Raw genomic sequence first — 15,619 nt, forward strand, 5'->3', positions numbered from 1 at the left:
AAATCATTCAGAAAGGACAAACTCAATAGCTGAAGTGAAGAATGTACTATAAGTAATAAATAGTTCAGATGAAGCAGAGGATCAAATTGGCAATTTGGAAGACAAGGTAGCGGAAAACACTCAATTAAAGCAGTAAAAAAAGTTAAATGAGAAGATTTTAAGAAATATTTGGTATAACATGAAGCACAACAACATTTATATCACAGGGGTAACAGAAGATCAATAACATATTTGAAGAAATAATGTCTGAAAACTTTTCTAACTTGGTGAAGGAAAACCATACACAAATTCAGGAAGCACAGAGAGTCTCAAAGAAGATAAACCCAAAGAGATCCACACAACATCATAATTAAAATGGCAAAGGTTTAAGATGAAGAGAGAATCTAAAGTGTAGCAAGAGAGAGATGGTTACCTACAAGGGAGCTTCCATAAGATTGTGAGCTGATGTTTTAAAAGAAGTATTTCAGGCTAGAAGGTATTGACATAAAACATTCAAAGTGATAAAAAAAACAAAGATCTACAACCAAGATGATTTTACCCAGCGAGGCTACCATTTAAAATTGAAGGAGAAATAAAAAGCTTCCCAGACAAGAGAAAGCTAAAAGAGTTCATTACCCCCAAACAAGTATTACAAGAAATGTTATAAGGTATTATTTAAATAGGAAAACAATTAAGAAAATAGAAGAACACAGTTATAAAGAATACAATGGCAATAAATATATAGCTATAAGAGATTACTTTAAATGTGAATGACTTAAATGCTTTTCAATTAAAAGACATATGGTAGTTAAATGGATAAGAAAACAAGACCTATTTATATGTTGTCTACCAGAGGCCCACCTCAGAATGAACAATAAACACAGATTAAAAGTAAAGGAATGGTAAAAGAGATTTTATGCAAATGGAAATGAAAAAAAAAAGCTGGGATAACAATACTTATATTAACCAATAGGATTCACAAAAGCCAAACAACTTAAATGGCACCCTGAGGAAGCACCACATAAGTGGAGAATGCATGATGTTCTGTAGGACATCAGGCCATGTCTTGTCAACAAGTGAATGTCATTAAAAGTGACTTGTTAGGATAAGATGAGCTGAGAGAACATGAACATCAAATGTGCCCTTAGGATGGATTCTCTTAAGAAGAAACCAGTTGTAAATGACATTTTGGTGACATTTGAGGAAGTTAATTTGCAAAACTGAGTGTAATATAAGAAAAAATATATTTACAAGAATAAGTGGAGAGCATTAGCTGCAGAAAACATGTTATAAAACAGCATGTATAGTATAATTTCATTTTTGTAAAAAAATACATACATATTTAAGCATCAAAAAGAGTCTGGGAGGGTATACCAAGAGGTAAGAAAAGTGATAATTTCTTGTGAATAAATTTTTTTGTATTTTTATGATATGTGTCCTCAAAGATTATGCAAAGCAGAATTTATTTTTGTATTAAAAGCATTTTATTAAATAAAATATTATCATTCTTGTATAAGACATTAAGTTTTTAAGAGGCTGTTTCACTTCTTCAGAGGGGTGGCTATTCTGGGCCATGTGGCTGTCATGGAAAACTGTATGAAGATTGTGTGGAGAGAATAGAAAGGAGGCATTTGGACATGTGTAAATCACAGTTAACAAATAGAAAAAAATGAAATCAAACAAACAAAAATATATATACAGCTGGCTCCAACTACAGTTTTCTTTATGGATCATTAAAGCATTAAGTGTCTCTGGGCCACTGCTGTTGAAGATTACATGAAGTGTCAGAGGTTTGTTTATATGCTTTTATTATGTTTTTGAAGACTGAGCTTCAAAGAAGGTAAGTCCTGACATCTTGTGAGTGGTGACAGATCATAAAATATTCAGGATTGGGACATCTACCAGTACCTCCTCAATCTCATTAACATTTTAATTTGATTTTTATGTCCAAATACACCAAAATTTGATTTTAATTTTGGTGTATTTGGACAGCTATTTGTTAACAAGAAAGAACAGCCTGTAATTTTTGAATTCCAAAGCAATAGAAAAGAAATTATTCCATTGGTGTTTTCTTTTTGGACTGTTTATGTTGTTTCACTTGTATTATTGTATTACTTTCTTTACATCAATTTTTTTAAAAGTTTGTTAATTGTACTTGTCTAGAGCACAAGCTTTACACTAGGTCTAGAACAAGCAAGTTGATAATAGTAATACATAGTTAATTGTTCCTACACTTAAATCACCTTAAATATTTAATTTTAAACCAGAAACAGCAGCTGGAGCCAGGAGCTGTCTAACTGGGCCACAGATGTGCGAGTTTCTATGATGGAAGTCAAAGAAAAGAAACATCACAGGAAAATACACAGAGACATTACAAGAAAAAAATAGGTTTCATAAAAACAATGATTCCGGTTCTTCAAAGACATCCCTAAGAAAAGTTGTAAAAGAATGTGCGCCTAAAATCACATCTAAGACCTTCAAGAAAATTGCCACAAAACCAGGAAAAAAGGTATGAAGCAGTTCAAGAATAAGCAGCAAGGGAATAAAATACCAAAGAACAAATTCTAGCAGGAAAATAAACTCAACAAGAGAGAAAATTTCAGCCAGACTGTAAAAGTGGTGAATCAGCACCCAGGAAACCCAAATGGGATGATTTCAAAAGGAATCAAGAAATGAGGCAAAGCACACAATGTAGTGCTAGAATCAGCCATGCCAGGACAAAGTAGATTTGGGAGATCTTAACAAGAAAAGACTATGACAAAGAAAATGCGAAGTTGCTGAGTGATTTGCAGAAGTTGATTGAAGGAAAAATTAAAACTATTGCATTTGCACATGATTCAATTTGTGTGATCCAGTGTTACATTCAATATGGCAATGAACAATAGAGAAAACAGGCTTTTGAAGAACTGAGAGATAATTTTGTTGATTTGAGTAAAGCTTAATATTTCAGAAATATTGTTAAGAAATTTCTTATGTATGGGAGTAAGCCACAGCTGTCAGGTATATAAATTTTGAAGACCACATGAAGAAGATGCTCCAACATGCAGGAACATCAGCTGTCAAGGAGTATGCATCAGTGACAACACAATTTAGGAGCAAAGGGACATGCTGACAGAGGAGCTCTGCAGGAACACATTTCAGCTTAACAAGTCAGGAGATCACTGAACTCTGGACAAAGTGTTACAGGTACAACCAGAGAAGCTAGAGCTTATTGTTGAAATGAAACAGATTCTAACTATAATGGCCCAAAAGGAAGCTATGATTAAGAATTCTTTGGTGCATAAAGTATTCCTGGACTTTTTTTAAAGCTATGCACACCCAAAGCTAAGATTAGAAACAACTGAAGCCATCTGTGAAGCAGTGATATACCTGGCACACACGTGATGACACTTGAGTGGTCATGCACCACCTGTGGCATGGCACATCCAAAGACAAAAAAGGTGCTGCTGCAAAAAACGAAGACTTGTTGAAAAGGTGGCTAATGGCTAATACTCCTGCTTGGTTTTACTAGTAGATTTTGATTGTACTGATAATACTAAGCTTATGCAGTAAATAATCATATCAGAAATTATTAGTTCCTTGCCTAACATATTAAATGACAAATATGGAGGAAAGATTCTGCTGTTCCTATTCATTGACAAATACCCTGCACATAGAATATCAGAAATCAATGAAGTTATGCTGAAAGAAGGTGGCAACATACAGAATAAAAAAGTTACAGAGATCTGCCCCCAGACTTCTTATACTTCATCTCCTCAGCTTTGTTAAGTTGCCTGCAAGTACACATCCCAAATGTGGTGCTAGGTAAGTCTGAGTTTATGTTGGTGTCTGAGTGTGTGTGAGTTGTGGTTGCCGTTGGAGTGGTCAACTTACCATGAGTGCCACTGCCAGCTAGGCAGCAGCAGAACTGCATTGGGGTGACAAGGATGGAGAAGTTCACATTGCAGAACATCCTGCAGGACATCTTGTTCTGAAATGCTTAATAGAGCAAGATAAAAAGATGGAAGAAGATGAAAGAGAAGGTTGTTTTGCAAAAACACTTGTAGAGCGCACTGATATGAAGAACCTGAAGTCCTTGGTATGAAGAACTAGAAGTACTAGTGTAAATCAAAGTGTCTTTATTCTTCCTAGATTTTTCCAGAGTTCTGATGAAGAGGTTACACAAAGTCAAAGCTTGACTGAAAAGCATTATTTTCACATTGGGAGGAAAAAAACATCAAAGGAATAACAACATTACTTGAATACTCTCTGCATGGTTGGACAGAGTTTAGGACATGGGATAATTTTGTTTTCTGGTCTGTCTTCCCAATGTGCAAAAGAGGGCTAGGGGTCCACTTCACTGGTAATTTGTGAGCTCTGTATGTGTTTCTTCCTTGTATACAAATTGTTTATAAAACGCTTTCTAAAAAATAATTTACAAAGTTAATTTGCACATCTATTTACTCAGAAGGAAAAAAGTAATAGCATTCTGAAGGCTGTATTTTCCAAACTAATACATGAATCTCCCATAAATAATAAATATGTCATAATGATCACATAGGAGCATTATGTTTTTAAATATATTTTATTGATTATGTCATTACAGTTGTCCCATTCCCTTGCCTTCATTCCCCTCCACCCTCCACACCCCTTCTCACCCACATTTCCCCCCTTTAGTTCATGTCAATGTGTCATAAGTTCTTTAGCTTCTACATTTCCCACACTACTCTTGCCCTCCCACTATTTCCTCCCCACCATCTATGCTATTTATTCTCTACACCTTCTCCCCCACTCTCCTCCTTCCACTCCCCTGTTGCTAACCTTCCATGTGATCTCCATTTCTGTGGCTCTGCTCCTGTTTCAGGTGTCTGCTTAGTTTGCTTTTATTTTAGGTGTGGTTGTTAATAACTGTGAGTTTGCTGTCCTTTCACTGTACATATTTTTTATCTTCTTTTTCTTAGATAAGTCCCTTTAACATTTCATATAATAAGGGCTTGGTGATGATGAACTCTTTGAACTTGACCTTATATGAGAAGCATTTTATCCACCCTTCCATTTGAAGGCACATCATAATTACATTACCCAAGATTAAAATGAAGGAGATTATTCTAGAAGCTGGAAGAGATAAGAGGACAGTCACCTACAAAGGAGTTCCCACCAGACTGTCAGCAGATTTCTCAAAAAGAGACCTTATAGGCAAGAAGGAGCTGGAAAGAAGTATTCCAAGTCATGAAATGCAAGGACCTACATCCAAGATTACTCTATCCAGCAAAGAAACTTTATCTTGAAAGGGGAGACCTTTGTCAGTTTTGTACTGTTCCCGAAATATATATTTCAAACTTTGCTTTGGAGAATAATGTTCTCAAGAGGATTTTTATGGTTTAAATTATGATTCTTGAAAATTAGCAGTGTCTTCCCAAGTAAAGTGTTGGCTCCCAAGTTTTAGAAACAACTGCAATAATGCAAAGAATTTTATTTTTATTTAAATCAGTTTTTAGTATAAGGAATCCTAATGATTTTAGGGAAGCTGAAACAATATATATGAATATATTCATATATATCTAATATACTCATAATATATTCAAATATATATAATTTGTTGAATCACTAAACTTTATAAATTAAAATTTAATTAAAAATTTTACTTATGTATGTCTTATTGCCTTAAACCAGAATATCTTGTAAGACACAGTCAAACATTTGTGCACAATAATTTTGATTGCATCATTCTGGTTATAAATTTTAAACCAAAATCTTCATCCAGGTTTATATAATATTAAGATTGAGAAATCAAATATTTGCCAATCAACAAGTAATTAAATAGATCTTAGTACCTCTGTGGGAAGAGAGTATAGGCATTGGGGGAAATGAGGTACATGTATATCAGTGTTTCTCAACAAGCAGCAATTTTCGCCACCTGGAGGATGTTGGTAACATCTTGGAGAAGTTGTTGGTTGCCAAAGTTGGGGGTTGAAGTTCTTGCTGCTGACATCTAGTGGGTAAAACTCAGGGATGCTGTTAGACATCTTACAATGCACTGGCTATACTGACAGAGAAAATGTGTACCTTATATATTTAGATAAAACAAAGGACAAACCAGTATATTTTATAAGATCCCATATTAGAAATCATACAATTACAAAAATCCTAAAATCTCTGTGACAACAAAAGTGAGAGAGTCTAGGCACTCTGCAGTGTTTTATATATATTATTTTATTAGATCCTCATAACAGCCCTATGAGATGTGCATGGGTTCAGTTACTGGCCCCTGTGCACCAATAGCAAGGATGAGTGGATGAAAGAGGCAGACTATTCCAGAGTGGCAGGTGATAGTTTTAATAAGCAAGAGAACTTTACGTATGAGGCTTCTCTTGGTTGACCCTAAAATGAGATCTCTGCACCTGCCAGTCAGAATTTTAAATGTTTATATGGAGACTTTAACGGAGCCCAGGCACTTACACTGCCTAGAAGTTCTCAGTAACATGTCATTCACTTTAAACTGTCTCCTTGAAACAGCTGCCAGGATGGGAAGAATAAGCAGGACTTGCATTCCAGGGACCAGGGAGGGCACGAAGAGCCTCTGATTCTGATTGCCTGAGTCTAGCTGGTGGGTCCACCTGAGGTTGCATCTTCTTGCTTATCTTTTCCAGTTTGCTTACTAATTAACTTCACACAAGGAAACTTAGGCCTAAGAGAACTAAAGATATCCTGAACTCAGATCTAAAAAGGGTAAAAAATTTACTGCAAATGGTTAAAAAGTGTTATCCATAAAGGAAGAATTAGAGGAAATATTCATTTTAAGAAATGTACTAATTTTATTAGTTTATCAAGTGACAAACTAATATATATTTTTTAAGAATAACACTATATGGTATCTAGTGTAAAAATAAAATTCTTTTTCCTACTTTTCTCATCTCTACATCCTACCCTTAGAAACAAACATTTTTTAACTTGTTTAGCTTCTTGTAGTGTATTTTACTTTTATATTTTCAAGTAGCATCATAACTTTATTTATTCACTTTATGCTATAGAGTATTAGCATTAAGTTCCATTTACTCCTCCACAAACAGTAAAATATAATCTCTAGGCTAATTTATGTCTAGACTCTCAACTAAAATGTTCATCCTAATATCACTGAGTACATCAAGTAAATTACCTGCACCATTTTTTCTCTTTTTTTTAGCATCTGCAGTTTTTTAGTAAGAAAGTAGGAACTGGAATTAGTCTTTGTAGCTGTGGTTGGCCCCTTGGCATCACACACACTTTAACTTCTGGCTCTTGGATTGTAATTAGGGTTTGGTGTGGCTTTGAGGGATTCCAGGGGCCTTGCTGAAATACCTGCACACCTCTCCACCATTTTTGGACCAGAAAGCAGGACAGTGCCACAGTCCTTGGGGGAGTCCAGGGCCAACTGGTTGAAGGCAAGCATCTTGCCCCTGGCTTTGAACATGTGGCTCTGGGAACGGCTGCTCACAAGAATTGCACACACTTTCAGTTTGGGCACCTCCTGGATATGCACAACATTGGTTATAGTCCCTACAACCACAACAGTTTTTCCCTCTGGGCTAGGCAGCTTCATCTCTCAGATCACCCAGGAAAGGTACAGAGGTGACTGGTTGATGCAACTCATGAACAACCTCTTCCCCCACTTGGTTGAAGGTTGGGCTAGAAACCTGTGCACCTTGACAAACAGTCTTAGGTAGACATCCCAGCTCTTTTGTCTCCTGGCACGGAAACTTTTAGGCTTTGCTGTTGCAAATGTTAACTCCCATGATGGCAGCTCTTGCTCCACAAGGTCCGGAAAGAGAGGGATTTTTTTTCTTGAAATCTTTTCTCCTTAGATTTCTCTCTTTTCCTCCTCCAGTGGATGCTGACTTTTCCCTACCCCAGATGCAGAGCATTTACCTCAGCATATTCCTTTCCATCAACCTGAAGATTTCCTTCTTCTATTTCCTTTGTTAGCACCCATCCCCATTTCCTTGACATCTGAGAAAATTAATGGTTTCTAATATGAGAACTACTGGAAATTCTATGCATAGGCAGGTCATGAGATAATCTCACAGGATTTGTTTGTTTTGGGGAGGAAACTCTAAAGATCACTAAATGTAGGTGCTTTATAATTTCTCCAGTCTCCAGGGTAATCTCGAAATCTGCATTTCAGGAGGTAAGAAGAAAAAAATAGAATACACAGTTGAGTGAAGGTTTTTACACAAATTCGTTGTTTTCACTATCTCATTCTTCTCTCCATTTTCCTACTGCCCTAATGTCTAAGGCCTCTTAAATATCTCTGTCTCTGCTTTCTTTCTGGATTCCTGGGGAAGGACATTTTATATAGAGAAAATGCATTGTCTCCAAAAACTAAACCTGTAGGCCTTCTGTAGGGCTAAGAAAAGGATAATTGTCTGCCATAGAGTAGTAAAGTCATTAAGTATGGGGATCCATGTTCTTCAAATTTCTTCAGGCCAGCTTCTCTTTTGTATTACTCCTAAATGCAGTGTTCCAATTTGTTTCACTTTCCGGTGGTCTGTGACACAAGTTAGTCACTCTATCTTCCCTTACTTCTCTCAGTTTTTAACATAAACTTTGCTTGATAAATCACAATGATTTTAGGGTGAGCTTAACAATCAAAGTCAGGAGACACAATGAAGTTCATCTAGTACCAAATTTACTAAGTTTAAAAAAGAGTGTAGGACAGGGAGAATATGGTGCATAGGCATAGCTAGCAGATGTCTCATGATTCCCAGGGGCAGAGTTCAAACGTCCTAGTCATTCCCCACTGTATGTAAATAGTCATGTGAGATGAGGCTGAGGAAAGCATTATTTGGAGGTGTCATCTATCACTCACAGGGGTACTTGAATGGCTGTCATTCCCTGGTGAAACTACATCTCATCAATTGCACATTACTCCTTAATTACAACTAATTATCAATTTCAGGTTACTTGTCAATAATATGGTACTTCATAAATAATTACCAGGTACAGGATCTTAGTCTGTAACAAAGCAAACTCATCAGAGCCTTCATTAATCTTAAAGACACAGAAACCTTATACCTTCTTTACTTGATCTCTCCAGAAGAGTTTGTCTAAGTAAGGGTCTTATCTTTAGGTTAGAGGAAAAGCTACAGATGAGCTATTCATCCTGCCACAGGCACTTAACTGATTATAAAAGCTAAAGCATAAATTTGCTGCTACCCACCCAATTTTTATTTTCTAAAACTTTTTTGACATTTTTTATTTGCCTTCCATCCTCTTCTCCTAACCCTCATGCCCTTACTTGTTTAATCCCTCTGCTGTCCTTTATTTGGGAATTGATGGAGGGAGCAGAGGAACATGTGCAAGTTTAGTCTGTCACATGTAAATATAATGACCATATCAGTGCTTTGGCAAGATATATTTTAAATGCAGAGAAAATACACTGAGGGAAAATGTCTTGTGGGCCTATAAGTCAACTTTATGTGAATTTTAAAAATTTATACTTTTCACCAGTAGCCCAATAGTGATTTTAAAGTAGTTTTAGGACCAAGAAATTTGGCTGATGTAACAGCTATTTATCCAAATTAGAATAACGTGGGATATAAGTTCTTCATATCTACTAATTCCTTAATAGATTGTGCAATCATAAAATTAAAAAAATATTAAGGGCAGTTAATGTTGAAATATTTTAAAGTAATTATATACAGTATGATCCAGGTTGTACTGTACTTATAAACATTAGAATCATATTATTTAGAGTATTTGTTTAATTTTTACCTATAGAATAACTTCTGGCTGCTAATATCTGAATGTTATATAATTTATCCACTTGATATAGGAAACAAGCATACATATGCTCCATATTTTTTAAAATTATATTTATTTATTTTTAGAGAGAAGGGAAGGGAGGGAGAAAGAGAGGGAGAGAAACATCAATGTGTGGTCGCCTCTCATCTGGCCTCCAATACGGACCTGGCTCACAACCTAGGCATGTGGCTTGACTGGGAATTGAACTGGCGACCCTTGGGTTCACAGCCTGTGCTTAATCCATTGAGCTATACCAGCCAGGGCTATGATCCATATTCTAAACACATTTTAAGAGAATGAAGAACTTGGAAAATTGAATAATATTTAAATACAATAGAATAGAAATTTTTTCCAAGAACACATACAAATGGCCAAGAGATACATGAAAAGATGCTCAACTTCACTACCTATAAAAGAAATGCAAATCAAAATCACAATAATATAGACTTCCAGCCAAGATGGAGATGTAGGTAGACACACTGTGCCTCCTCAAACAATCAAAATAAGGACAACAACAATTTAGAAACAAAATAACAACCAAAACTGAGAGAAAATTGAACTGTATGGAAGTCTGACAACCAAGGAGTTAAAATAGACACATTCATCCAGACTGGTAGGTGGGGCAGAGTCAGGCAGCCAAGCAGAGAGGGGTCGAAGCACAGGAAGTGGTGACACCAGGTACTCAAAACACGCAGTGTGCAAGATGGCACCATGCAGACCCTGGGCACCCAGGCGGCAGCTGGCAGACCTTGGGTGTGGGGTAGCAATGGAGCAATGGGCAGACCCAGTGAGGTGGCAATTGAGAAGCAGGGCACAGTGTGCAAGGTGACTGTCTTATGGGACAGCGGTCCCACATTCTCGCGCAGATAACTGGGGAGCAAGACAGATCACACAACTCAGGTTCCTAGCTCTGGGAAATAAAGCCTCAAAACACTGATTGAAAATACCTGTGGGGGTTGAGGTGCAGGGAGAGACTCCCAGCCTCACAGGAGAGTTTGTTGGAGAGACCCAACAAAGGTCTTAGAATGCACACAAGCCCACCCACATGGAATTAGCACCAGAAAGGTCTGATTTGCTTGGGAGAAGCAGCAGAAGGGACTGAGGTACAACAGAGAGTGGAGCAAAGTGCCATTGTTCCCTCTCAGACCCCACCCCACTACAACGTCACAACCCAGCAACTTGAGTTGGCCCACCCTAAGGCTCCATCCCTCATACCTAACAGGCATGAATAAACCAAAACATTATGGCTCAAGCAGAACAGCTCATGCCCCAGAGCCAGTACTTCTAAGCAACAGAAAGATAGGCAACCTATAAGCTGCACAGTTCAAAACACTGGTGATCAGGATGCTCACAGAACTGGTTGATTTTACTCACAAATTAGATGAATAAATGAAGGCTATGCTAAGTGAAATGAAGGGAAATGCAAAGGGAACCAATAGAAATGGGAAGAAAACTGGAACTCAGATCAATGGAGTGGACCAGAAGGAAGAAAGAAACATTCAACCAGTACAGAATGAAGAAACACGAATTTAAAAAATGAGGAGAGGCTTAGGAACCTCCAGGACATCTTTAAACATCCCAATATCCAAATTATAGGGATACCAGAAGGGGAAGAGGAAGAGCAACAAGTGAAAAACTTATTTGAACAAATAGTAAAGGAGAACTTCCCCAGTCTGGCAAAGGAAATAGACTTCCAGGAATTACAGGAAGCTCAGAGTCCTAAAGAAGTTGAACCCAAGGAGGAACAAACCAAGGCACATCATAATTACATTAGCCAAGATTAAAATGAAGGAGAGAATCCTAGAAGCAGCAAGAGATAAGGAGACAGTTACCTACAAAGACTTCCCATCAGACTGTAAGCTGATTTTTCAAAGAGACCTTACAGGCAAGAAGGGGCTGGAAAGAAGTATTCCAAGTCATGGAAGGCAAGGGCCTACATCCAAGATTGCTCTATCCAGCAAACTATCATTTAGAATGGAAGGACAGATAAAGTGCTTCTCAGATAAGGTCAAGTTGAAGGAGTTAATTATCACCAAACCCTTATTTTATGAACTGTTAAGGGGACATTTCTAAGAAAAAGAAGATAAAAAACGTGTATAGTAAAATGACAGCAAACTCACAATTACTAACAACCACACCTAAAATAAAAACAAACTAAGGAAACAACTAGAACAGGAACAGAATCACAGAAGTAGAGATTACATGGAGGGGTAGCAACAGGGGGGTGGGAGGAGGAGTAGGGGAGAAGGTACAGAGAATATGTAGCATAGATGGTAGGCAGAAAATAGGGGGAAGGCAAGAATAGTATGGGAAATGTAAAAGCTAAAGAACTTAAGCCACATGGACATGAACTAAAGGGGGAGAATGTGGGTGGGAGTGGGTATGCAGGGTGGAGGGGAATGAAGGTGGGGAAATGGGACAACTGTAATAGCATAATCAATAAAATATAATAAAAATCACAATAATGTATTACTCACACCTGTAAGAATGTCTATAATAAGAAAAGAGGTAAATATTAGAGAGGATGTAAAGAAAAGGGAGCCCTCATTCATTAACTGTAAGAATGTAAACTATGGAAAACAATATGGAGACTCCTAAAAAAATAAAAACAAATAAATAGATCTACTATGTTACCCAGAAATCTCTCTTTTGGGTATCAACTCCAAAATTAGAAACTATTTGTTTGTACAGATATATGTAGCACTATGTTCACTGCAGCATTATTCACTGTTGCCAAGACATTGAAACAACCTAAACATCCTTGGATAGGTAATTGGACAAAGAAAGTGTGATACATATATACAATGGAATACTACTCAGCCACCAGAAGGGTGCAATTCTGCCATTTGTGACAACTAGGATGGATGTTGAGAGCATAATGCTAAGTCAAATGGAAAAGGATGAACTATACATTTTCACAGATGTTATATATAAAATGGAAAACAACAAATAAACTGACAAAACAAATAAGTAAACTAATAGAAACAAATAATATGAAGGTTACCAAAGAGGAAGCAAAGGGGAGGGAGGTTGAAGAGAGTGAAGAGGATAAAATACATGGTGATGAAGGCAGACTGGTAAGTGGTAAGCACACAGTAAAATGTACATTTGATGCATTTTAGAATTGAAAAGTTGAAACTTATATAATGTTATTAGTCAATGTCATCCATATAAATTTATTAAAAAGTACAATGGGATAAAGAATATCTGAATCACCTATTAGAGTCTTGAATTGAACGTCAGTAAAGGGAGGTCCTGCTTAAATGTTACTGGTATTAAGAGGGGTCATAGCATCATTTTTGGTGAGAGGTTCTCTGCCATAGTATTTGTTTTGATCTTCCTATAGGTGTTTTTAAAGTTCAGTCTTCTCTAAATTCCCAGCGTTAAAATGCATAATCAAAACATCTGCTGTTTCATTGTTGGCATACAAAAATGCCTTTGATTTCTGGATATTGACTTTGTATCCCACTGTTTTGCCAAATTCATTTATTAGTTCAAGCAGTTTTTTGGTAGAGGCTATAGGATTTTTTTTTAAGTATTCAATTTTTTTAAAGATTTTATTTATTTATCTTAGAGGGGAAGTGAAGGAGAGAGAGAGAGAGAGAGAGAGAAATATCAATGTATGGTTGCCTCTCGTGCATACCCCCACCAGGAACCGGGAACTGACCTGCAACCCAGGCATGTGCCCTGACTGGGAATCGAACCGCAATCGTGTGGTTTGCAGGCCTGTGCTCAGTCCTCTGAGCTACACCAGCCAGGGCAGGATTTTTCATGTACACTATCATGTCATCTGCAAACAATGCCAGTTTTGTTTCCTCCTTTCCAACCTTTTGCAACATCATGGATGGAACTGGAGGGCATTATGCTGAGCAAAATAAGCCAGGTGGTGAAAGACAAATACCATATGATCTCACTTTTAACAGGAATCTAAACAACAAAACAAACAAGCAAGCAAAATATGACCAATGACACTCAAATACGGAACAAGCTGACAGGGTCCAGAGGGGAGAGGGGAGAGAATCATAGGGGAAAAGGGGATGGACTCACATGAACAAGTATAAAGGACTCATGGACAATAATTAAGGTAGGGGGTGGAAACAGAAGGGAGGTGGGGAGCATTGGGGGGGGGGCAGGGCAGGGAGTATAAAACAGAAAACTGTACTTGAATAAGAATTAAATAAATTAAAAAAAACATCTTAGAAAAATTATAAAGACAGAAGTATTTTTTAATGAGATCACACACATATTTTCTGTGTTTTAGCGCTATATTAAAATTGGAAGTTTAGGATTTGGGAGTTTGGATGGCTAACTCCTAATACATTATGAATTTCTTCACTTAACATAATGGCAAACAGGTTCTTGGTTAGTACTTTTATCTAGAATAGATTGCTTATGTTAAATGGGAAATGTCCTTGTAGTTGAGTAAATACTGGTGTCTAAAAGATAAGCTGTAAAGTTTAATTAATTCTCAAATACTACATGCATTCAAAACAAATAAAGAGAAGGAGGGAAAAAAAGATATTTCAATTATATTTGAGAAAATTTTTTTGTGTTAGCAAAAACTTATTTCAGTGAAATCTTGTGAAGACGTGGAATAAAATACATTATTTCTGAAAAGCTTTTATGTTTTATATCATGTCAGATCATTATAGTTCAACACTTCTTATTCTGGCTTTTATATCTTGATGTACATACATGGTTATTTAAAAATATATTTAGAATCTTTTGTTATAATCATGGAATTTAAAAATTCTCCTTAAATTACTGTTATTTATATAGTTCAGAACTATTTATATGATATCAGTAAAATTTTCATGTTATCTTGACAAATTTTTCTCTGAATTATTTTATAGGAATTATTTTAACCCTTTTTTGCTTTTTGAGCTTAATTATTTTTGCTTATTTTTTGTGCTTTTGACTTAATTTACATTTTCTGTTATTAAAATTGCTACCCCCAACTTCTGTTTTTGTAATTGGTATTTAGCTAATAATTTTTTCTTATGCATTGTGTGGTTCCCCTTTAGATGAGTATGTGGTAAGCATTATAAATTTGTCATCTTATATTATGTTATTTTTATCTAACTTGATAATCCATGTACATTAATGTGTTTACTAATACAGAAATAAATTTTCTACTCATTTTGTATCTCCTGCTTACCATCTGTTTTGCTTGCTTTAAATGTTTTCTCTGCCATATGTTTTTCTAAGACATTTTCCTCTATTCCCCTTTTTTCTGATTTCTAGGCTATTAGTTACATTTCTTTGGTTTTCATGATTACACTTGTTTTTAAGATGCATGTGTAATAAGTTTGTTCAAATAAGACCATTGTTACATTTATTCTCCTCTGACAAGATGAAACTGGAACTATGACCCACAGGTCTGGCTGCCCACTGCTACAAAAGCGAAACTCATGAGGCAGTTTCTGGTTGACAAGGAAAAGGGTTTATTCAGGAGTCAACAACTGGAGAAGGGAGCAGGCTCATGCCTCCAAAACCTTATTAGCATCTTAGTCATCCTGGCTATGTTACATAGGGGAACTGAAGGAAGAGAGGGGCTGAGGAATTTCTGGTGACTTGCAGTTTTTCAGCTCTGCTCTTGGGTGGTTTCATTGTTATCATCCGCATGTGGCATCATGTAGTTCCATTGCTCTTTCTACAGTTTTACTGATGACGTTCATGATCGGGATGTGCAGGCAGCATTTCTGCTGGTTCTGGTATGGATTCATGATGTTTGTCCAGTTCTTGTGGTCAGGGTTATTAATTGGTCAGGCAAGAAGTACGACTGCTGATATCCATAAATCACCCATAGGAAAAATTTTAATACATGATTGTTCTATGAGTCTGTTAGTACAACCTATTCTATAATTACTACTTGATTAGA

At 36.5% G+C, this 15,619-nt stretch overlaps 1 pseudogene; it reads left to right on the forward strand.

Moving 5' to 3' along the window:
- Positions 1-1,104: 1,104 nt before the first annotated feature.
- Positions 1,105-4,063, forward strand: LOC118989621 (pumilio homolog 3-like; annotated as a pseudogene).
- Positions 4,064-15,619: the final 11,556 nt, after the last annotated feature.

This window comes from Sturnira hondurensis, unplaced genomic scaffold (assembly GCF_014824575.4).
Source record: "Sturnira hondurensis isolate 20B ecotype Veracruz unplaced genomic scaffold, ASM1482457v3 Scaffold0006496, whole genome shotgun sequence".
NCBI classification, from domain to species: domain Eukaryota; kingdom Metazoa; phylum Chordata; class Mammalia; order Chiroptera; family Phyllostomidae; genus Sturnira; species Sturnira hondurensis.